The sequence below is a fragment of the Ictalurus punctatus genome, chromosome 9 (assembly GCF_001660625.3).
Source record: "Ictalurus punctatus breed USDA103 chromosome 9, Coco_2.0, whole genome shotgun sequence".
Taxonomy (NCBI): Eukaryota; Metazoa; Chordata; class Actinopteri; order Siluriformes; family Ictaluridae; genus Ictalurus; species Ictalurus punctatus.
The window spans coordinates 20815387-20841500 of record NC_030424.2 but is presented as its reverse complement, the minus strand read 5'-3'; the positions used below and the strand labels follow the sequence as shown (position 1 = coordinate 20841500).

Below are 26114 nucleotides of genomic sequence, written 5' to 3'. Positions count from 1 at the left end.
ACTTAACAAAGAAATAATAAATCTCCGGCGATTACTATTTTTTCCCACCATAGCCGAGCCAAATGAACAGAACAGAAATGCCCTTTTCCTCTTTATTTCATTAGCATTTTTTTATTTCACTGTGCTAATTGAATAGCAGATTATAAACATGTGTACAGTCCTGATTCGCAGTGATTTAATGACTTAGCTGGCAGTGGCCCATTCATCATATCTCCTAATGAGCCGAGATACACTGACAAGTCAGTCAAGGCTCTGAGTGCAGCTCTGTCACTTTGCTTTAGCACATGGTGCTAACCAAGATCGCAGCTCAGATAGAAGAGGCCACATTTTGCAGTCGGTTTGTGTTTCTTTGTGTGCGGCTGTGAAATATGCGCATGTGTGTATACATCCTCCAGTCCAGACGTAAACATGGCTGTGTTTTGGTGGGAGGACTGGGTAACTTTTCTCCTTCCAAATGTTTTTCTCTTTGTGAGCCAGTGGTTTCAGTTACTATTACTATAATGTATCGCAAAACCTAATTTTACTTTTTAGCATTTGGAAATACCTGAACATAAGAGTCTTTGTGACGCTATTTCAAGGCTATAAAGCACTTTGGCTCGAAATGCCTCTTTTTAAAAGTGAGATATAAATGAAATATACAAAAAAAAAATATATATATATATATATATAAAAAAAATTGGAATAGTGAACTTATCATATTGACTGGTTTGTATGTAATGATTTAATAAACTGCTTTTGCATGGTATATTTTTGCACACCTTATTTTTTAAAAGCAGAATTACAAGGGTGAGTTAAATGAAAACCTTAACAGTGCAAGATAAATTGGAATTTAAGCAAATCCAGACACTATCTAAGTACCAGAGCACTTACACTGATCAAAATGGAGATTATGTGGGGAAAAATGCAATAAACAATGAAAAAAAAAAAGATCATCCTTGTAGAATAAAACAAGACTGAAAACTTTGAGTCTACATTAGGACTGGGAGATATAACAATATAATATCATGACAAATTATATCACAATGCATTTTTATATTGGATATCATGCTGTTATGTGTGTAAGATAAAAATAATGTTATGTGTTGGGTTTTTTTTATAATACCAAACTGACTGGCTGATTTTATGTTAAAAGTTTGCGCTTAATCTTTAAAATTGTATAAAGTTGTTAAATTGTTAAAACATTTGCTATATGCTTTTTAAAATATAACTAAAAATCTTAATTTTGTATATAAGGATTATATATATATATATATATATATATATATATATATATATATATATATATATATATATATATATATATATATATATATATATATATACACATCCTAGCTGAGACACACTAACAGGGAGAACTTGTTTTTTTTTTTTTTTAGCAGCATCACTAAATCATGGATCACCAAGAAGGTTCACCAGCCTCTCATTCTATCCTATCTGCATTTCCCTTGCCAGCTGCAGAGCCTAAATGAAATTTATTAGGCTTTGGAGTAACTAATCATCTCTGTGTGGTAATTACGGATTAGCCTCTCATCGGGGGATGCTGCCGCTGAGGGCTGGCCCGGGTTTTCCAGTTGGTATAAGAGCTTGTGGAAGCTATGGGTTTGCCAAAACATCATACACTGATGTACAGTTTCAGAAGGCTCTGGGGCGCTCCCGAGCCTCGCTTTGGACCAACGCTGGCGTTTTCAGTGCAGCATTAATGATGTCGTCTAGAAATGCTGCAGACATGTTTGAGGGATTTATGAAAGAGAAGCTGGGTCCCTTTAGACAGCAGCAGAATGCGCCATCTCTGGAGCTGCTGTGCTGTCAGGGAGCCAGTGCAGTTGTGCTGTAAAAGAAAGTCTCGCTTGCCAACTCATGTGCCAGGAAGAGAAGTAGAAGGAAATAGAAATAGCAGATAGCTACAGAAGAACAATGTCTTTCTTTTTCTTTTTCTTTTTCTTTCTTTTTTTTTTTCTGATGAGGAAACTTTAATGATGTGCCGCTTTGAAAGCATCTGGTGATGAAAACCCAATAATTCTCAGATGTATACATGGACATATGCAAACATATACACACGTCCTGTAGATCCAAAACCGCCGGTGCATCTCTGTACTCTCCGTGGAGCAGCGCTTTCCCATAGCTCTCGTCTGATAGGAGCCCACAGTTGTGGAGTTTTCCTGCTGAAAGATGCGTTATTACTCTCCAAAGCCTGCATATAAACCAGCAGAGACTTTCACTGTCAGGGTTTCAGGATCTCAGAAATCCCCCTTGTCTGATTTCTTTATAAATTAAAGCAAAACCGTCAAGCAGATGCCAGAATCTGCACATTAAAAGAATTAAAGCATCATTTTTGTCTACTAATTACTTTTCACTTCAAGGGATCAAAACAAATTGAAATGCAGGGGTCTCTCTAGGTTTTGAGAGGGCTTAGGTGCTGACTGGGTTCGGGAGGGTGGTAATGGTTGGGGGTTTTGAAGTTATTAAGAAATGATTATGAAATTTGAAGTTATTTTAAGTTTTATTATCATACATTATTCATTCATGAACCTTAACATTATTCATTATCCTTACCGTATTTGTGAAAGAAAGCTGACAACACTTATTCTACTTACAGTTAAAGGTCTATTCATTTCACCAAATAACACATTTGAGATTTAATGAAAATGAATGCCTTTTTATATTAATTCGGCTTAAGGTGCGCCACAAAAACACTTAGGTGCCACACCTAAGCCTTTCCTATGGTAAGGAAAACATTGAAATGAATTTACTGTAACTGATTATTCCAAAAATAATAATAAACAGCATCAATCACAACAGTAAGTACTATTAAGTAATCCATCATGTATCAAATCAAAGATCTGTTTACATGAAGTAGATAAAAATGTCCTTTTAATCCTATCTGTTTTCTTTTACAAATGTGATATAAGGTTTAATATGCAGCTATACCGACAGTATGATTTCATAATGAGTCACACACGTGACAGAATTCTTTCCATACAGAACATATATAAAACACTAGTATGACACGCAGTATGACTAGCATGACAGTTTTACCAATTTGTCAATATGAAAATAACAGCCATCAGAGGATAATGGTGAAGGAGCCGATGTGCTTGCGTTCATGCTCAGGCCTTTTAAGAGCACTAGGGCTGGCTCTTCTCTGCACTAATGGAGCACGGGAAAATGGCCGTGTCACTCCTGTCAACGTATGGTGCTTTAAACCAAGACATTGGTTGCGTTCCACCCAGGCCAATAATTCTGTGCCATTAAAAGTGTACGAAGGAGGGTCTATGAAGGAATGGCTTTGCACGCTCTTCAACAGAGTGCTTGAATGCAACCCCCAGCCCTCCCCCACTTACCCCACCCCCTCCCCTCCTAATTCCCCATCACTTTCTCACAGGAAACTTTTGGCATGGGTTGAAAGCATAACGACTGGTTGCGCTACTAAAGCGATCATAAAGTCAATCATGTGGCCAGAATTACTGAGCAATCTCAGTCAGGCGCTCCTGCTTTCACTGGCGTGTCAGAGGTGCTGCCTATATGTTGTGAGTGTACTTGAAAGGTAGGTGGCTAAAACAGGAGCAGACCGCCTACAGTGGATCCTTGTATCTTTGACACCGGTGTAGCAAGGAAGCAGCTGTCCCGCAATTACCCACATTATAGGCATTCAGAGGTGAACTAATGATTCACCCAAACTGCAGAGAAAACAATGATATCATTCCAATATGCTATTAGCCAATGCCTGGTCTTTACTTAATTGCTGGTGTAGGTGCTGTTGATTTACACATATGATTGTGGGTTATATTATCCGTACGTTCTAAAGTGTGCTTCATATCATACTGAAAGAAACTTTCATTGTATCCAGGGCTGCCCGGTATATTGTTTGTTAATTATTATCTCACAATTGGCTTTTTGCAAAATTCTAAACAAACCGCAGATTTGTATTATGTTCTGTGATCGTTCTGACTAATTACAGACATGTTCCAGTTATGTTTTCTTTGGGGTTTTTTCCCCTTAATAAATCTTGCTATTGGTGTGAATTATTTTGGTCCACAGACTATGTTTAGTAGTTTTGTCCCTTTTGTGCAGCCCTACACTCTTATGGGTTTCTCATGAATCCCTTGGAGAGGTAAAGATTTTCCACTGTGGAACGGCATTGGAACTCTCTTTGATTGGGAGATGCTCTGTTGTAGGGTTCTATGTAGAACCTTTAAGGGTTCCCCAGAGGGTCAACTGAACTGATAAACTTGTTAGGTTTCTAGATGCACTGTTACTGACTACGTTTACATGCACAGCAGTAATCTAATTATTGACCTTATTCTGAATAAGACAATATTGTGATTAAGGCGTTTACACGAGGCGCTTTTAGAATACTCCTTTCATGTTCCTGTTTTACATGTTATAGAACATAGCTCGATTAACGGCACACGTCATTACGTCCCTACGCCACACCGCCCGACGTCCCCTCCAGAATTTCACGTATCGACGTACCGTTCGTCTTCGTTATGGTACCGTATACAGTTTTGGGTGTTTCATTTTTAATTTTACAAAAGTTTCAAGTGCAGTTATTTATTTGTCATGCCATACGTGCTAATAGACGACTGCTTGAAGCCGTGGACTGTGTTCTAAACCACATACTTACCTACTATATATTAGCTGAAACATATGTATTTCTCCTACTATATAGCAGTTAAGTACGTGGTTTGGGACGCAGCCGTGCTCTCTTGTTTGCCGTCAAACGGTTGAGCGCTGCCGTGTGTGTACGTGTCCTGTCGCAAAATGTGGTGAAAACTCCCACACGACATTAATAATGTGATTAAGGTGTGTACATGTCTGTAATACACGTCGATAATGCGACTAAAACAGGAATACTCCACATGTCTTAATTTGATTCGTGTTTACTTCGAGTATGACTTTAATCAGATTAAGGTCATCAATAATCACTGTTTACATGCTAGTTTTTAATCAGAGTATTGTTATCGGGTTAATATTGGATTATTGTCCCTGTAAGCATACTGAATGTTACCATACTCTAACTACATGAATGACTACTGGTTATTCATGATTTATGAATAAAAAGGCATGATTCATGATGCTATTCAGAAAAATCACCGACACTAAAAGAGTTTTAGACTCTTAGACTATTTTTATTGTCGCAGTTTAATCATATCTGAAAACTGCATCACCAAGGAAACTCTGGTCAGTCTCTGATCTACAGTATTTATTCCTCTTACACCGCAGTGATTTGCCAGCTAATACAATTTTTATTTGTTAGTGAATGACACGTTATACTTTCTAACTGTTTATAGTTACATTTAATGTTCTAGATCATCTGCGAGACAAGTTATCACTTACATTAGCAGCTATAAACAGCATCATCTCTTTTTTTTCTCAGTCAATAAATGGAATTAAATTTGGATTGAAAGCACTAAGACCAGGTGTTACTGAGAAACCAGAATGTCCTCTGTCTTGAAGACTCTCATGTGGAGGAAAACTTAGTAACCATTATAAAACACTGAAATGTTAATCTCCTTACAAAAATGATTATACAATTATATTTTTAATATATGTCTGTTTATTATATAAAATATGTCCACATATTATCAGCCTTAGTTTATGTAGATTATTATTTAGATACTTAAATTAGTATTATATGAGTGCATTAATATGTTTTGAATTAATATTGTTTAAATTAAAGCTCTACTGTCAGAGTTGTGCTGTTATAGAAATTTAATTCAACAACACTGGTATAAAATTATATAATTAAGCAGTTAACCCCCTACCACACTCTGTATAGTATAAGATTCTTGAGTAGGCCTAGTCCACCTTGCAAAAGTGACTTTGAAACAGGGTTTATTATTGGGGTACGGATGGAAGGAGCTTCAGTCACAAATGCTGCTTAGCTGGCTCTGATTAAATAGGAACCATGACTAAAGAGTTATCTGTATTCACATCTATTTGAAAGACAGTAAATAGAATTGGATGTTGTGGTTTAAATCACATAGTCATTGACTGAGAATGTTAATATAGGATGTGATCAGACTGTCAGCAAGAGGAATTTGTCCACCGCTACCTAGAGAGGGATATTGCAGTAGGGTTTCAGTGCAAATTTGCACATTTGAGAGTACAGTGCTGCAAAAACCACAGATGAGTCATTCACCATGTTCTCCACAAGTCCTCTACAGTGAGGAGTTCCGACGTCTTTTTTAATGCTGTTGGTGGCATTACTTGTCACTCGTCTGTAGGTTACATCGTAGTAAGAGCAAATACCCCTAGCTTTCTGAGACTCCGGATGAAATATATCTACAGATATATCCACAATAACAGTGAGATTCCATTTGGGAATTGCAGTACCGCAATGCTGAACCAAAGAGTAGTATGATTTGGAGTAAATTTTCAGTATGTGAGTTTTGCATGTTCTCCCTGTGTCTTTGTGGGTTTTCTCTGGTTTCCTCCCACCTCCCAAAACAATGCTACTCTATATTGACCCCCAGCTGTGAATGAATGTGTGTGTGTGTGTGTGTGTGTGTGTGTCCTGAGATGGACTGGAGTCCCATTGAGGGTGTGTCCCTGCCTCACGTCCAGTATTCCACGGATATACTTGGGATCCACCACGGCCCTGACCAGGATAAAGCATTTACTGAATAAAAAAAAAAATCTCTAGAGTATAGACAATCCATGAAAGTGCTCTGTTTGCATGGTTGCATCTTCAGCCATGCCCATTTAAGTTGTCAAAGGACCAGACAAGGTTCTTTCTGGCCCCTTAAAGTCACAGTAATGTTAAAACCATGTGCCGTCCCTTGTGCCTGTGTAGAGTAGAGCGTGCAGTGTGGGTTTTATGCATACAGATAAACATGGGCTTCTGGGCCTGTCAGTGCCTGCTGCAGGGGGCCTGCAACCCTCACACTTAAAACAATGTTGCTCTTCAGTGTGTGCGAAGAGAGTACGAGTCAGCAATGGGAAACACCTGTGAAGGGGTGAGAAGGCACACAGCCAAAGTTCCACAGAGCCGTGGCGGTGGCGGACCCAAACCCACTGGCCCATGAGGTGTGGAAAGGAGGAAGTGTGAGGAATTTGGTCACAGTTTTGTCTCATTTCTTACAACGTAAACACAGCAAAGGAGCTCGGCCACTCCAGAGCCTTTGTCGGTCCATCAGGATTGTGCACCATAACAAATGTATGGAGGAATCTTAGAGTGTCGCATCTCTCTATTATATAGGAGTGACTTTTACCTGTGTTGTAGTGACCGAGCAGTGTGCATGAGAGAGTTAATTGCATGGGAATGGACCTATTAAATGTAATTATTACCACAGTTGTAGTTGGATATTAATAATGCATGCTGTCAGAGAAATGTCTCCATCTTGAGTTGATGTCTGCATGGCCATCGTGAAAGGAGCCTGTGTGGCATGAAGACATTTTGATTAAAAGCATTTGTGCCCTCAGCAGGCCCCCCAGCTTCAAAGCTTGTTTGAAATGATTGTGGTGAAAAGAGCTCAGCCTTTTTTCAATTGTAATATTTTATTACTTATGGGTGTACTATGTAATGCTTCTATATTTAGTGTCTACAGTAAATCCTCAAGCAAAAACATATACTTATAAACTTATACTTCATTCAGTTTGGCAATTTTCAGTTCGTGTGTTTCAAACATATTCTCAACACACTTACTTTGGGAGAGTCAGTGTATTATTATTATTATTATTATTATAATTATTGGTGTTGTTGTTGTAAATGTATGGTTTTCTCTGGGTTCACCAGTTTCCACCGACCTCCCAAAAACATGCTGGTGCTGGTAGGTGGATTTGCACAAGGTGTAAGTGAGTGTGTGAATTTGTGTGTACATCACATCCCATAAAAGCCCATCCAGGGTATATTCATGACTCGTATCCAGTGTTCCCAGTATAGGTCCTGTATTAACCATGACCCTAACCAGGATAAGGCAGTTACTAAAGATGAATTTATGACAATATGGTTTATTTATATAGCACCTTTCATACATCTACAGTCTATATAAAAGTCTACACACCCTTGGTAAAATGGCAGGTTTTTGTTATGGAAAAAAGATAAATCATATCAGAACATTTTCCACCCTCAGTGCGAAATTACAACTTGTAAAAATTAAAGCTTTAATAAATAAATAAATAAATAATAAAGTTGCAATATCATGGTTGCATAAGTGTGCACACCCTTAAACATTAAACAATATTGTAGGAGCTGCAGGAATATCTGACAAGTACTGATTACCCTCTGCATGTGACAACAATCTCTCGTATTCATCACAGGTCTGGGTTATGGTGTAGGGTGGCTAGACGGAAGCCCTTTCTCACAAAAAAAAAAACATCCAAACTCAACTGAATCACACCATGTGGCAAAATGAGCAGTAATAATTCCAAAAGGTATGTTTGGCACCAAAAATTGCACTTCACCAAAAGAACACTATACCCACGGTGAAGCATGGTGGTGGCAGCATCATGCTTTAGGGCTGCTTTTCTTCAGCTAAAGCTGGGGCTTTTATCAAGGTGGAGGGAATCATGAATAGCTACAAATACCAGTTGATTTTAGTGCAAAACTTTCAGCTGTCTGCTAGTAAGTTGAAGATCAGTAAAGGAATGGCTTAACCAAAAGAAGATCAGTGAATTATCTAGATATAGCCCAGACCTGAATCCCGCTAAAAATCTCAGGGGTGACCTGAAGCAGGCTGTACACAGGAGATACCCTCACAATTTGATGGATCTAGAATGTTTTTGTTTTTGCAAGAAAGAGTGGGAAAATATTGGCAAGACAAGATGTGACACACTGATAGACTCTTACACAAAAAGACTGAGTGGTTTAATAAAATCTGCACAAATTCAAAGGGGCTTCAACGAAGTATTAGTTTAGGGGTGTGAACACTTATGCAGGTAGGTTATTGTAAGTTTTTTTGTTTTTGTTTTTTTCCCTAAAAAATTCCAGATTGTTTTTCCACTTAATTTGTATACTTTCCAATTACACATTAAAGGTGGAGAAAAGATCTGACATGATTTATCTTAGTGTATTTTGACTTCACAAAAACCTGCCATATTAACAGACTTCTTATGTCCACTGTACAAAAGTGCCAACTTCTTCTATGGTTTAGCCATAGCATTTATGATTTGTTTTGCTTCTGTCCAGTCCACCATGACTTTATCTAGGTGAATGTTTACCTGTGAATTCACAAGCCTTGTTATTGTGACAATAGAAACGAAATGGGTGGTACTATGGTCTCTTTGGTTGGCAATCAGCAGAGCTACCTATTATTAAGTAGAGGTCACACCAGACTATTGTCTTTTCTTCCGAGGGCGTACCTTTTTTTGAGGCTATTATCATATTTAGATATTTTGAGACAAATCTTGCTAAATACATTCAAGCCTGTATTTCTAGCTGAAACGCCATGCTGCATTACTGTATCCTATGACATAAAAGCACAAACCCTTGGGATCGTTGTGAGCTTTTTAAAAAAAAATTTATTGAAACAGAGAACCAGTTTCTTAACCATGGGTAATTTAAGCCACATTGATCCTGCTGTGGATTTAGCTGTGTTGATAATCGCTGGTCCTGTTGTGATTACCGTTAGTGTGAGTACAGTAGTCTGCTCATATCTAATATTCTTCACTGTCATTATTGTTGAAACAGTGCTGTAGTCAGGTGTTAGAGTCTGCATAATAAATCCTGTATCAGTAAATCATGACAGTGAAAAATGTCCATAGCTTGACACCCCTGTAATTTGAAATCATTTTCTATCAGATGTGTGCAGGAATTGTACCACAACTTTTCTGACAGTGTAATAAGTGCCTTTTCTTAGCACTTTCTAGTAGAAACTCACAAATGTGTCACCGTATGTTTAAGTTAGCCCACCTGCCTATGATTTCAGCTAAATTAACTAAATTAACTAAGCTATGTTTTTCTATGAGTGTGTCAGAGTCACAACTGGGGATCATATCTCGAAAAATTCGAAACCATTCGAGCCACACAAACACAGGCCATAATTAACGGCTGCATGTTTGTTATTAAGTTCCAGCCAGTGCGTCATTCACAGTGCTTCAAGCCTGTAATGGAGGTGAACTTTAAAAAGGTCTCTTTAATTGCAGACTGAGGCCCCTGATCAGATTATGTATTAGTCTGTATATTGGCCTCCTCATTATGATTAGAAAAGAGGAATGTGTCTCATGCTGTAATGCTGAAGTAATGAGTAAAGGTCATCGTAATGGGATTCAGCTTAGTGAGAACCCAATCCAGTTCCTAATGAGAGGGACAGACACTGCCTCACAAATATATTTTAAAAAATATTTTAAAATAAATAAATAAAAGGTTTTAATTGCATCCTTTGTTATTTTCTTCTTCCCTCTTTTGTCATACTCCCAGGCAAATAATCAGCAGCTTGTATGGTTCTAATATTTTAATGAAATGTTTCTTTTGTGTGAAGCATCGTTGCCTAATTGTCATTGTGATCAGAGCTAAATATGAAATAGGCCTACGCACATATTTGAGATCCTCACATCATTATTGCTCACTGAAAATTATGTTCTGCATTGCTCTCATGAAAACGAAGGGCTTGGAAAATGCTATTAAACATTTTAGGACAGAAATTTCGATGTGGCAAATAAGTAAAGTCAGAATATCATGTGTGTTAATCTCTGTGGTTGTTGTGTTTGTGTGAGAGCCAGCAAGGAATAAAACACTTTAGGACATGCTGTTATAAAATAATCAATGACATCCAGAGGTTTCCTTCTAACAGTATATCCTGAATGGTATTTTTCTGCTTATACAGTACCACAGCAGGTTTTTTTTACATTTCTTAATGAATGGCACTTAGCTTCACTATAGCATATATATTTTCTAAATATATTCTATACACTGATCAGCCATAAGATTAAAACCACCTGACTAATATTGTGTAGGTCTCCCTTGTATTGCCAAAACAGCTCTGACCTGTCGAGGCATGGACTCCACAAGACCTCTGAAGGTGTGCTGTGGTATCTGGCACCAAGATGTTACCAGCAGGTCTTTTAAGTCCTGTAAGTGGCGAGGTGGGGCCTCCAGGGATCGGACTTGTTTGTCCAGCACATCCCACAGATACTGGATCGGATTGAGATCTGGGGAATGTGGAGGTCGAGTCAACACCTTGAACTCTTTGTCAAGTTCCTCAAACTATTCCTGAACAATTTTACCAGTGTGGCAGAGCACATTATCCTGCCACTGCCATTAGGGAATACTGTTGCCATGAAGGGGTGTACATTGTATGCAACAATGTTTAGTTAGGTGGTACATGTCAGAGTAACATCGACATGAATGCCAGGAGCCAAAGTTTCCCAGCACAACTTATTCCAGTGCATCACATTTCCCCTGCCAGCTTACTTTCTTCCCATAGTACATCCAAAAATTGTCATCCACTTGTCAGGTTCCAAAGACACCACAAAACACAAAGTTCTCTGGCTTGAACACTTCCCTATGTCAGAACACTTAAAGCAACAGCTTTAACTCTGACTGTTACCAAGCACTGACACTGGAGAGTCCTCCAAAAAAAGTATTATTACAGAAAACTTCACCACATCAATAATTGTTTTTTGTTTTTTTTTAATAACATGTTTTTAATTAATTTATTATTAGACTTAGCCTTTATTTGGTATTAAGCTTCATACAAGTTCTTGTGAATGAACTATAGAAAGGATTATGTCTTAGAATGAGCACGTTAATATAAACCTCTGAATTGAACCACAGCCGGCACTACTAAATTCATCGATTAATCAGATATGCATTGTATTTATATTGCATTCACCTCTTACAGACTCAGAAGCACACTGTTTGCAGATCTGATGAAGGACGTTTCTCCTAAATGTCCTGAAACTTTGTGTACTAGACTTAATTTTTACCACATGTACTATAAATATACCGGGTCGAAACCTCATGGCTCAAAATTTTGAAATTCAGAATTGTCAAGTCAGCTAGCTGTATTTAACTAGTTAAATATAACAAGCCGGTACTGAGCAGCTTCTGAGTTTTTGCGGAGGTTTTTCGTCTCTTCACACCTGAGTAAGCTACTTTAACATGCTGTTTCTCAGTGTAAGGTGGGGAAATGTAAAAGCGGGTTATAATGGTATAAATTAAGCCCTAAATATCAGCTCAGAATCATTGCCCTCCTGTGTATCTCTTTGTCCTTTCTCTTTCTCCACACTTCTTATGTTTTCATGCGGTCCTTTAAAAGTAGTTTGGCTCTGGCTTTCTGTCACAGGGCACATGCGCTATATTCCACACAGTCAGAGGTGACGCCTTTCTTGCACCCAGCCATTTCTGAAGACTCGTTTCACGGCTTAATTTCCCATAACTGCCTGGCAACATCGTCGCCGGTTAAGATGAAATAATGATAAATAATTTTAAACTGTCAGACTGAGCTGCAAAAAAAGTACTTTAAAGGCTCTTGCTTTGGCAGAGTGAAAAGGGGGGTAGCGGGAAGAGAATCGTTTAGCTCCAGCTCAATAAGGCTCAGTGCACTGCATTAAAGTGTGCTGGGTTTTAAAGGTGATAAAAGACCCAGGCAGAGAATATCACTCTGTAGATAAGAAAGTCACCCTCCCTCCATCGGCTACATCCCTTTATTGCATCTGGCAGCAAATTAAGGCTGGTATGAGGAGGGAGAAAAAAAACAAAACCTCAGGCGAGGACTACCTTCAGCGGCTCGCTGGCTTCTTCACCGCTGACATTTTTCTTGGATTTCAGATGTCCTCTGATGATGATGATGATGACGATTAACTATAAAAAAAGATATAGGCCAATAAAAGTCCAAAAAGGCAGGTGTTCACTGTGGGGACCTGGGGCTATGTTACACGTGCCCTGTGCCTCTACTTTTCCTCGGCATTGATTTTTCTGGGTGATTACCTTTTTTATTTATGTGGAGTGGAGTGAATATGAATACTATGAAGGTTTAGTTTGTAGCTTTAGTTTGTATGATTGCGTATGTCAGTCCTATATAGGGCTGTCACGATGGATTTATTGTTTAAGTTTCAACTTTATAATATTATATGTAAGGCACAAAATCCACATTTTACAATCCCATGTTCTACTTCTATTCACATTGCACAAATATATTAAAACCCATTTCCTAAATGATGCTTGTCACTGGATGTAGAGATATGTCTCTGCAAATCATTTATGCTATACTTCTATCATGTTTGAAATGTACACCTTAGTTAGCAATCTCAGAGGACATTGTTTGGAGTTACTCTTTTTCTTAAGTTCTCTTTATTTGGAGTCTACGGGGTCACTATATCATATCTTGTGTAGTGAACCTATACATGTATAGCGAATAGGAAGCTACAGTGGGGTCCAAAAGTCTGAGACCACCTTGAAAATCTGGGATTTAAAAAAATTTTTATTTACAATTGGAAATGAACAGAAAGTTTTAGAATTTTGAAATATTTAAAACAAAGAAAGTAAAAGTTCAAAATCGTGAATATTTAATATGGAAGATTCTGCATGATGTATTATTTATTTATCTGCATTATTATATACCGACTTGTGGAGTCCGTGTCAGCTCGAGTGCACGCTGTCATTAAAGCAAGAATACTAAGAAACATGTAAATAGTTCAAAGATTCTACTTTTCACTCAAGTTGTTGTCAATAATATCATTTGTAATGAAAATTGTTGTGTTAAATTAGAAACGAATGCAAAATTGAAGCTTTTCACTAGTGCTCTCAGACTGGGCAGCTGTGGGTCAGGTGGTAGAGCGGGTTGTCTACTAATCGTAGGGTTGGCGGTTCAATTCCTGGCCCACGTGACTCCACATGCCGAAGTGTCCTTGGGCAAGACACTGAACCCCAAGTTGCTCCCGATGACAATTTAGCGCCTTGCGTGGCAGCTCTGCAACCGTGTGTGTGAATGGGTGAATGAGACACAGTGTAAAGCGCTATATAAGTGCAGACCATTTACCATTTACTTTTGGACTCCACTGTATTTGCAATTCAGCTTTTGTGTTGCAGGAGCTTTTAAAAAGCGAATCGGTCTGTTAAAGATGTCCGGTAGTTCAGGATCATGTTTGTTCAGTCTGCAGTAACATAAGTTCATAGGCTAATTAATGTTCAAATGTATTCCAAAAGAGGAATTTGACAGTCATGGTCCTGTCACATTGTTTGTGCTGCATACCTGCTTAGATTTGAGGGAATTAGGAATTGACTGCATAGGCATGAAAGGACAGCTTAAGCTTGTATTATCCTTGCCGTAGTAGTAGTAGTATCTTGAGATAATGAGAATAAATATACTTAGTAACCCTTTCATTTCTTCAGTTAGAACAAGTTAAAACTTTTTCTTTAAGCAGTTATGTGGATAAACCTGTTATTCAAATGGAGATTGCAGTACATACATCTGTTGCACCCAATGCAATGGCATGTGAGGTGTGTATAATAAAGGAAGTGAGTGTTTAGGTATGCTGTAGTCCTGTACTTTACTCTTCTCTCCAGTGGGTTTGGGGAGCTATGCTGCTGGCGGTTTTGTGATGTGCCACACACTCTGTGATCCCCACCGGAGACACACACACGCAGCAAAGACAAAACCCCACAGATGCAAGCAGGAAATAATCAGGGCAATGTTCAGAGAAGTGCAAATATTTTTTTTTTGAGCACTTGAAAAAAACAACACACGCTAGACAACAAATCCTCCACCCCAGCAGCACCCTAACCTTACCCTCGAGTGCATTTGCATAAAACATTAAGCTGAACAAAATGATTACACCTGACAAGCCGAGTTGGAGGGAAAGCATCGCCGGTGGCAGCAAGTTATGCGTGAATCGTGCAGTCGTTTCTTCGTCGAAGAACTGTTTCAAGATGGGCTTTTCTAAGCAGCGTTATGGCGCGGGCGAGCGATTAATCTCGGGCTTTTGTTTTTGTCTGGGAGCCCCTCCACCCCTCTGTGTCCCTCCTACAAATCCAATTAATCAGCCTTAAATCAGGTTACTCTGCACCTCGCTGATAGGGCATTGTGATGGATATGCCAAAATTGATCTGAGGCACTGTGTTTTTATGCGGCTGCGCTCTGTAAAATTGTGCCTCTGCTATTTTGTATTATGCTCCTAAATGTTTGTCTTGTAATGCAATTAAAGCACACACGTACGCCTCCCCCGCATCCCCTCATCATTGTTTTCAGCATGCGGCAAATTCACATGCAGTCATGTTCTGACAGTAGCATTTAACCCAAGGTGAAATGAAATAATTCTGGGAGATATTAAAAGAATCAGAGCGCTAAGGTTGTCATGCTGGTTCATATTCGAGAAGATGAACATCAAAACATTAACGTGCTTCTTTTTTTCTTTTTTTTTTCCCTTTTCTTTTCAGTTGAGTGACTGATGAAAATCCTGAATGTTTGAGCACTGGGATGAAGGATGACTCCTAGATAAAACTGAGAGAAAGAGATTATTTCACACTTTCATATTCTCTCCCGGACGGGGGCGGGAGGTGGTAATATTTGGCAGAATATTTTGCAAGCACAAACTTAAGGAATGAGCGGTGATAAGAGCTGACGGCGACAGAAGCAGGCGTGAGTTTTAGCGTGACAGACGGCGTCAAAAACCCCTGTGACGCTGTCACACTGACAAACTTTTCAAAGGAATGATGCGCAGACATGCAGTTAGTGAAGTGTGCTCAGAGCCTCGCTTACAGTCTTGGCCCTGCAGTTAGGGAGTGTAGACAGAGCTAGCTTACGCATTCCACAGTTCTCAGCGTACATACAACAACAAACCTTAAACACATGTCAAAATACTGTTCCTAAAATCTGGCCAGTGCCCAAGAAGAATATATCAAGTGTGTACAAAAAGGAAAGCAGCTGCTTTGATGCCTTTCTGCCTGTTCTGTCATTCCTTCTTTAGTAACCCCTTTATCCTGGTCAGGATTTGTGGTGGATCTGGAGCCCTTCTCTGGACAGGAATATATACCCATTAATGGGACATCAACGCAAGTCAACATGCACACACACATTCACATCGAGGAGCAATTTAGAGTAGCCAGTCCATTAATAGACATGTTTTTGAGAGGAAACCAGAGACCCAGGAGGAAACTCACGCAGACACGGTTAGAACATACACTGAAACTCCACGTAACCTGAGTTCAAGATCGAATCAGGGACCTTGGAGCTGTGAGTTGTCTTATAATCATAGTGCGTCCATATCTATGAAGGTACTTGTAAGGAAATGCTTTGACACAGGCGGAGGAGACTGCGTATATCACCACACGGCTACGTTAAAAACATATGATAAGGCCATTAAAGTTAAAAGTCTGTTAGTCGAGGCATGATCATTCTTTGTTTTTGTTTTGTTTAGTTTTGTTTTTCAGATTGACTGACGCACAGGATTATGGGATATGTATCTTGTGTTTGTAACGTAGCAGTGTGGTTATGTATGCTGCCTCCCATGCCTATTCCAAGCGTTTACTTACAGGTCCCTTCATAGATATTGAAGCACTACGACAATAAGACAACTCACAGCTCCAAGGTCCCTGGTTCGATCCTGAACTGTCTATGTGCATGTTCTCCTCATGTCTGCATGAGTTTCCTCCAGGGCCTCTGGTTTCCTCACAAAAACATGCCTGTTGATGGACTGCCTACTCTAAATTGCTCCTAGATGTGAACGAGTGTGCATGTTGACCTGCAGCGGCATCTCTTTAAGGGTGTATTCCTGCCTTGTGTCCAGTGGCAAAGGATGCAAAAATCATCCAGATGAAGGCAAATAAATCAATAAATCAATGAAAGAATTCTTTCACACTTCTTATCAAAGATTTATCCCTTGAATGGCAGGACTATATAAATATGAGCATACAGTAAATGTAGCATTATATAGTGTGAGGAGAAAGAATTACACTTTAAATCATTGTTTAAGGCGATGCTTATGGATCCATGCCTGTTTTATGTTCATAGTAGTTTAGTGGTTACTTTTACAATTGGAGCAAAACAGTTATTTTATAAACACACACACACACACATCTTCACTGAATTTCTCTTTAAAGGGTTCTTTTAAAGTATAGTGCACTCATCTATCTTTTACAGAAATGTTTTATCGATGCCTAAACTCTGTTTAGCTTTTACAGACACTGTATAATATTTGTGTGACAGTCTGAGAAAAACCATCAAATGTTGCTGTGGCTGAATTTTGGCCAACATATATATACATACACACACACACACACACACACACACATATATATATATATATATATATATATATATAAATATATATATATATATATATATATATATATATATATATATATATATGTGTGTGTGTGTGTATGTGTGTGTGTGTGTGTGTGTATGTGTGTGTATATATATATATATATATATATATATATATATATATATATATATATATATATATATATATATATAAAACCAACAATGTGGTAAAAACAGTCAGTTTTTGTTACACAGTGAATGTCACACCTGGATCAAGTAATGGGATAGCTGCTTGCCATAACGGAGCAAACATAACCCTAATCAGTTGAGTTTGAAATCAGATAGCAGCTGTCAAAATGTCTGAATGGATTATTTAAATGCAAATTTTCTCCCTTTTCACTTTTGGGGGATTCCAGATTTTTTTAAATGGTAAAACTTTATTGTGGTTGAGATACATAATGCAAAATATTACAGTTTAGGAAAACTTCCCAGAAACCCGTGCTATGTAAACTACTGTAAAAACCGGTACCAGTCTGCCTCTGTTATAGAAATAGTCCTTTTCTTTTAATCTCACCTGTAGTTTTACAAGAGCACTAACTCTCCTGACCTCATCAGGTCTAGTTGGGTCTGAAGACCATTACTCTAAAAAAGAAACAGCTGGCCTATTGTTTTTGCATCTTGCCAGCTGTGTCTATTTTCATACCTCATTTTTCCTTTTATTCAGTTAAGGCTTGCTGTAAAAGTACCATGTTGTGTTTTGCCAGTCCTGAACTCTTATCCTATGGCCTGATGCTGGAGCACACTGAAAGTGAAAAAGAAGTAGAAGTTAGTAATCACCTAATCCAAACATACACTCACAGAATCTTATTACATCTCGCGACAGTAATAGTGTTTGCAATCAGCACAACTCCGAAACCGATTCCCTTTTGTCTCGATGCTGGCCAAATTTCAGCGTGGCCGTTGAAGACTGATGTGTTTGTCTTGTCTATCACACTCCATGAGAGGTTGAAAGTTTTGATGCTTAGTCAACAGGGAAAATAAATTCCCTGGCACCGGCTACGCTGCTGCTTCATGTCAGCTAGCCTCCGCTGGCCGAGCCTGTGACATCAGCACTCATCTGTAAAACTAATGGCTGCAAAGGGGGACTCCCCCGCCTCCTCGCCGTTCTCCCCCACCAACCAGCCCACATGTAAACGGACATTAAAATGAAACTTGAGCCTGGCCCTGGAATCTGTAAGGTGTACTTTTTTTTTCCTCTGCCATTTTTTTTCTTCTGGTAGACGGTGAAAAAAGCGTGTAGGTCAGGGAAAGGTGAGTGCAAGGCAGCAACAGCACCCTGGGTGAACCGACTGAGGAATCCGAGATTAAAAAACTCCAGAAGTGGAGTCCGAGATAATCGCAGGATCTGGAATTCACAATAACAAACTGGCCATATATCTACCTGTCTCCGGCCTTCCTCTGAGGGAGAGCCACAAGGTCACCGAAATGGCTGCATTCCATCAACAGCTCTTTCTTCTCCCGCTGGTCTGCTGTACCAATGAAGTGTCTAGAAGGATTGAAAATGGAGTCCCAGAAGCAGACCTTTTGGCTGTTTAACTCTTCCCTGACAGGAATGAACATTCAGTGTGTTTGCTCTTGCACTCAAGCAGTAAAAGTAGAGACTGAATGTGGCCCATGCTTGCTTGTCTTGCTAGAACTCGTCATCCTGATGTCCTCTAGTTGGACAGCAGAAGTAGCACAGTTGGTAATGCGGTTATGATTTACACAGCAGGGTATTTCAGTTTCTCTCACTTTCTTTCCCTCTTTCTCTGCTTCTCTGGGGAAGTCTATTTGAAGAGGTGTAATATTATGATAACTGGGTGATTTACATGGAGCCATGTCCGGATCCCCACTCTGACAGCTTCATTGCATATTTGTGTTTGTTCAGATTATTTGCTTTAGCTCAAGTACTTGCATATATCCAGACCTCTGTCATCACCTGCAGTTCACTAGCTCTTCCAACTCATCACAGCCTACGGCATGATAGTCGTCTATAAAGAAGTCTCTTTCCAAGACTTTTTAGACTTCAGTCGTCATATGAGACATTTTTTTCATTACATCTGTAATGTGTAAATACTGTCGCTTTGAGCTAGAAATCCAGATGAGTGTGATTGTATTCATCCTGTCCAGAGGGACACATCGTCCTAAAGGAATCTTTCAACTGGATGTGAGACTGAGTTCACAAACGTGTATCTCATGCAATGCATTCACCTGTGAATTGTGAAATAATACACACACACGATCATATTACAGCACTGCCTATTGATTTTTATAAAGGATAACCTCTGAAAACACAGCGAGTCTTACTCCACGCGTACGTCTGCCAGAGCTCCACTGCTTTTACCTTAATTTATTGATCAGGCCGGCTGGAAAAAAAAAAACTCAGTCGGCCTCTAATATTCCGCTTATGGCCATATTCACATTATACGTGTTCCAGTCGAAAATTGAATTGCAGTAAAAATTGACTTCCTGTTTGGCCGTAGTTATAAATTTCATTCATATCGACAGCCTCCAAACAGAAAATCTATTGCCCAGCATTTAATTATTGAGAACATCGATTGACAAAGTGATTTATTTGCTGTATTTCTGCTAAACGGCTTAATTGAGCATAGACTTTTGCTGCCCCTTTCTTCTTTAAAAAAAATACATTACAGTAAACTAGGAGTTTAGATCACCAAACTACAAACTGATTGTATGAAGAGTTTTAAACACAATGGAAAATATTTGCTCCAAAAAATGTTCCCGAGCTGTAATAATGATATTTTTTCCCCTCATAAACTAGCAGCAAAATGCAGTTGAGATTTATTTAATCAGCCGTCTTTATTGGCCCATTTTGTGTTACTCGTAACTTTACTACCTTTTGATCTGTATCACAACAACAATGGAAGCTCGATGAAAATATTTCTGCATAATGACAGTGTTATCAGGATTATTTCCCCTGTTATTTAGTTCAGTGATTCTTAAAGTAAGGCCCGTGAAGAATAGCCAGGGGTCTGTGAATCTCAGTGGATAAGGCTTCTGATCGGAACGTCATGAGTTCAAATCCCAGCACTGCCAAGCTACCACTTCTGGCCCCTTGAGCAAGGCCCTTAACCCAATGAGAGAAATGTAGGTCACTCTGGATAAGGGTGTCTGCCAAATGGCGTAAATGTAAGTATTTTGTTACAGGAAATCACAATCCACCAACATCAAAGTTATTTTAATTCTTATTGAGATTCTTATAGTTATTAGCTTTATTTGACCAATCGCTTGTATTGAATGGGTTTAATCCAGACCTCAATAACTCAAAAGCAAGTAGGCCTATAAATAATGTAGTCTTGGACCCAGTATGTCCTTTTGTTGGAAAGTTTAATAATAAAACAAAACGGCTCTAGGGTTTCAATAAATCGGCAGAATATTACTGTACACGTTTGAATAATGAGCCTAATATTTAAATTGTTGGATTATGTTCATAAAAGCAATCTGTGCTGAAGGGGTCTGTGAAATTTATTTGACAGTTAAAGAGGCCCATGTCTCGAGAAGGTTTGAGAGTCCCTAATCTAGATGACCCCTGCATGGACTGTAATTTAATAAACAAATAAAAGGGCATAAAGTCTTTGCTGTGGATGAACATCTCAGAAATTGACATTTACAATCCCACACTGCATTTGTTTCGCTCTCGGTTTACGTCACTTTCTGCCGTTCTTCAAAAGCAACCCGCACACCATCACCCAGCCGCAGAAAATCCATATCATCTGTCCTACAGATCCACGATGACGAAGGCGGAGAGAATGCAGACCTCTCTTCTGTGGTGAGATGGATCTTAAAAGAAAGTTCTCGCCACAGAACCGAGGCTGTGCTCATCAATAACTGAACTCCGCTGGCATGCACATGTGTCTGCTCTATGGCCTGCTCTTTCTACTGGCAGTGCAGTAATCTCCACCATCAACCTCCTGAAGGCTAACTCACTCACTCACTCGGTTTATTTTGGTATTTCGTATTACCCTATGTATGTAGGAAGTCGCAGATAATGAAACAGTTTTCACATGCTGGGATCCACCAGACGCAGCAATCAGTAGTTTTGGAATCTGAGCCCACTTTAGCTCGCATAAAACTCTGTTCATGTAGTTACTCCAGTATACGCATTACATCCTAGCATAGTATGACAAGAGCATAAATATATTTAACAACATGAACATCAGATTGATGACAGTGAAGTAAAACAGGTATCAAATGAACCCCTTGTGGAACCACATATCCAAGCAGTGACTCCTGTGGAGGCTAAAAGCAGTGAATGTAAAAGCTGTTTAGTTTGTATTAAGTTGCATGTGATGCTTCAAAGTGCTGCTGTAGTTCCCCGGCAAGCGAATGCTAAGAAGCACATTACAGCATTAAGTTAGTCCAATTTTCCAGCGGTCTTTAGTTTACCCCTTTTCCAGAGGTATATGGAAAAGGGCCGGAACCCCGTGGCACTGAGCAGGGCTCCTCTGTACTGCCATGTGGTGATCTCACTGAGCCCGGCTCAGGCAGAGAGATTAATGGCAGTCCAGGCGAAAAGCTGAGGCTCTGGGTCACGTCTCAGGCCCAGGATCAGGCTCACTTCAGGACTGGAAGAAATTACCGGAGAGGGTGAAGCGCATCACAGAGCCCCCACCAGCATCGGTATTGAAAAGAAGGGAATCCTCCTCACATCCGTGGAAGATAAAGTGGAAGGAATGGAGCAATGTGACAGGTAAAACACAGCTCCTGGCAAGGCCACGGTATGTGTCGAGAACTACTTGCTTGTGCATGCCTACACACACACATACACTTAGACACACGTGCACGTGCGCACACACACACACATACACGAAAGGGAACGGGATATGAGAAGCCGCAGAAGGTGAGGCCCAACATTAACCCCAGCTCCAGGCCTGGATGAGTCCTGGGGCTGTCTGGCCTTCATTTGGCTCTCCTGGGTTTGATATGGGGGTATCATGTTTAGCTTGCCCTGGGGCTATGCTGCCATTGAAGCAGTGCAACAATTTGGCTGGCTTCCAGTTTACCTTTGTGTGTGTGTGTGTGTGTGTGTGTGTGTGTGTGTGTGTGTGTGTGTGTGTGTGTGTGTGTGTGTGTGTGTGTGTGTGTGTGTGTGTGTGTGTGAAAGAGAGAGAGAGAGAGAGAGAGAGAGAGAGATGGAAAACAAGTTCTTACACTGATTACATTAATGCAAAATGAAAAAATCCAAGTATACATCATGTCTTGCCTTGCAGTATTGCTTTATAGAACCAGTTACTATGGATTCATGCAAACAACCATACTTGAATTTAAATATTTTTTTTTACAGTGACAATAAACTCTCTCCAGACTAGGACTTCATGCAACTGACTAGATTGAGAAAGTTACAGTCCGGGACTTGAAAATGATACCAGCAGAGTAATTATAAAAGGATTAGTTTTTAAAATTACGGTTAGATCACTAGCTACCTATCTGCCAAACACACAAACCAAAATTGATCAGATGAACAATTTGAGGCTTCTCCATGCCTAATTTTTGGCAATCATTTCGTGATATGATCTGGCTCTGGTATTAAAAAGAGTGAATTCTACACAGTGAAAATGAGTTCTGGGACGGTACAGTGATGCAGTGGGTAGCATTCCCAACACAGAGCTCCAGGGTCCCTGGTTTGACCCTGAACTTGGGTTACTGCCTGTGCAGAGATTTGCATGCTCTCCGCGTGTACATGTGGGTTTCTTCTGTGGTCTCTGGTTTCCTACCATTGTCTAAAAACATGCAGGTAGCTGGATTGTTAAATTGCCCATAGGGCTGAATGAGTGTGTGAATGTGTCTGTGCATAGTATCCTCAAACTGTTGGTCCATCCAGGGTATACTCCTGCCTCACACCCAGTGTTCCTCAGACAATCTCCAGAGCCACCATGGACAGGATAAAGAGGTTGCTGGGAAAAAAAATAATAAACGTATGGGCCGGGGGGGGGGGGGGGGGGGGGGGTATTCTTGCTCTTATACTTCATGTAATCGTTTGATTATACGTGTGCTACTTGATAAATACACAGCTGTAATGTAGTAGCCGTCAGTGTGATTGGGGTATTATGGGTTTATTTCAGGGCCCAAATCCAGTCCTCATGTCTACAGTCCAACACAGTTTGGTGATTTGATCCATCCATTGATTGCAGGTTCAGTAGATGTGATAATGAGGGAAATTAGCAAACTGCACTAGACTGATGTTCACCTCTTAATCCAGTCTAAGTGACTGAACTAATGTTTCAGTTGCTCCAAGCTTTCGTGATTTTGCCATCGCAGAAATTCGCGCAAAATCAAGCAAACGGCGCAATATTCGGAGGAGCTTGCAATTTTGCAAAACAATTTTGTCCAATTGCAGTTTCACCAATTCATTAGTTTTCCGCAAAAAAACCCCTCTACTAACAGCGTCGCAATTTTTGACAGAATCAAGCATTTTTGGCCGCAAAAAAAAAAACTCCTGTTCAGACTGATTCATGCATCACGACTAATCTTGAATTCCCAGTTCATCATTGAGCTCCATGTGCATGACCGTGTCTCACGATGGAAGGTGAAATAAATGCTCCGTTAACCCATTTGCACCCTCATTCCATGTTCTCAGTGGTGCTGTGTTTCGATGATAATACATAGATGTTTAACAGCCGCATGTGTTATATTTATGGAGTATTTCATAAATGTGATTTGTGCTGTATGTCATGTGTAACGTACTGGGCTGGCCTGGTTGTGTGCAGTACGCGAGTTGAGGCAGTAAAGCGAGGTTTGGCTGTGATAGTACTTTAGCCAGGCGAGTTGTCCCCTGAGTGTCCTATAGAGCAGCGCTGCACTGGTTTTCGGCTTGGGTTTCACGCCAGACCTTTCTACATCCCGCAGTTTATGGACATGCTCAAGATAGACTGGCCAGTCATTTTGAAATTGTCTTTAGGGAATACAGAGCTGTTTCCTACTGCACACTGTCCTTATCCTCTGTCTTTGTAAAGTAGACGCTCCAAAAAGGCATCGAGCGTGCTGCTTTGATTGCTAAATACGGACTTCCGGGCAGCTATATGTCAGTTTTAAAAATCAACAGGATTTCAGACAAAACTGAAACAATGATGATCAAAGAAAGTAAGTGTAGCATTTTAAGCGTAAGGTCACTTCCACAGAATGGGCAATATTTTACTTTCATACCCTTGTTCACATGATGAGGTTGAGGGCAGGGAAAAATAAGCATTGCAGCATGTTTTTTTTTTCTTTTCCAGACGTTCACCATTTCCTCTGTGCCCCTGAACCTGCTTTGCCACCACCCCCTAGTCCGTCACGTTATTTTTCTTTTTCAGCATCTAATGTTAATGACTCTCACAATGTAATGTTGATGGACATATACAGAAGTTTATCATACATCATTACAGATAAGCTGTGGACGCACACACGCACGCACACACACAGATGTGTATATCATGGAAAATATTGCATGGACCTGCTTTCAGTCTGTTCCCTATGGCATTTGTCCTTGATGTAATGCACCTTCCAATATATTTTCCCTCAATTTTGACTATTTACCCTGGTGTAACATTTTCCTTAAACATCTCACAGCTTTGGCGTTTGGCAAAATACACCAGAGCCGTGAAATGTGAACATCGGGTTTTAGTCAGTCACAGAGAAAATATGGACGGCGTATAAAATTGTGATCATTTCTGGGATGCTTTATGTTATGGCACCATCACTCTTAAAAGTTGCTAACAAGGCACTCTGAGAGACGGCTGGTGCAGTGGAGAACCGGGGAGATGGAAGCACTTTAGTAAGATAAATCTATCACACTGCGCATGAGGTCATCAATTCCACATTTCCGTCTTTTTTGATGAGCGGAGGCGGGCCTACACAAACAGTCCCTCTCTCCCCATAGCGGGAGACTGAGAGGACTCTTCTCCTCGCTCCATCTTTTTAACCAGACAGAGCAGTTTGGGCCTGTGATCTGCAAACCTGACACAGCTAAACAAGCATATTAAAGGCCCAGAGAGCAACAGAGGGCTTTTGTCCTCCACAGCGCAGAACGTTTGCTTTGGATTTCTATGAAGCCCATGCTGCATATTGCACAGGGAAAGTATTTTAAGTTGGTGGATTTCCAGCACTGTTATTTGTGGAGGAAATGAGCACATTTTGGCTACTGTCTATATATTGCTTTAAAAAAAGTTCACTTCTTGCTTGTCAAACAGTTATCACTCTCTTTTTATGCTTCTACTATGTATTAATTCGACTTATGTACTTCCTGTTATATAAATGATTTTTTTTTTAAACACGTTATTATTTGGCATGCTGGAGATAAAAGGTTATTTGATAATCAACCAAGTCATATAAAAGTGTTTTATTATGATCAAATATGATATAAAGCTTTTCCAACTGTTTGTGAGTGATCTCCTCCCATCAGCTGTCTTTTCAGCCTTGCCCTAATCCGATCCCCTGTGCCTCACATTCCACCAGCACTAAAAAATACCACATTTGCACTGATACAAGATACAGAGGATCAGTGTGTCCCTGGGGCAGATAGTCTTGGAGGGAACATTTCCTTGGATCTGTGGATTTGTGCTGGAACATGCAGGACTAATCACAGCACCTGTGGCCTTCATGACATCGCTGCGTGTCACGTGACCAGACAAAGCTTTGAGCAGCCTGGCCAATCAACACCTCTTCCTGACCCTACATTAACCCACGCAAGAAGTGATCCATCTCCCAACCTTTACTCACTTAGGCTCATTACTCAAAAAGTTCACGCATGCGAGCAAACGGAAGACTCAAAATTGCGAGAAGGGTTATTAATAATTATGTAGTGAAAAAAAAAAAGCAACAAATTGAGAAAACAGCAAGACTGATGATATGAGCCAATCTGCTGGCCTGATGCAGAGTGATCCCACATGCAGGCCTGCTTGTATATCTGGGAAATATTATTTTGAGGTG

At 39.8% G+C, this 26114-nt stretch overlaps 1 long non-coding RNA gene across 3 annotated transcripts in view; it reads left to right on the top strand.

Annotated features, from left to right (window-relative positions):
* LOC108270411 (uncharacterized) overlaps positions 1-26114 on the top strand; it is an 84322-nt gene that overhangs the window by 10130 nt on the left and 48078 nt on the right. For 2 of the 3 annotated variants that reach the window (XR_001813685.3, XR_001813684.3), the window contains exon 3: positions 1377-2927. The exons of the other annotated variant lie outside the window; for it this stretch is intronic. This is a non-coding gene — a long non-coding RNA (uncharacterized LOC108270411). Of the gene's footprint in view, positions 1-1376; positions 2928-26114 lie in introns of those variants that run through there. 3 annotated transcript variants of the gene reach the window in all.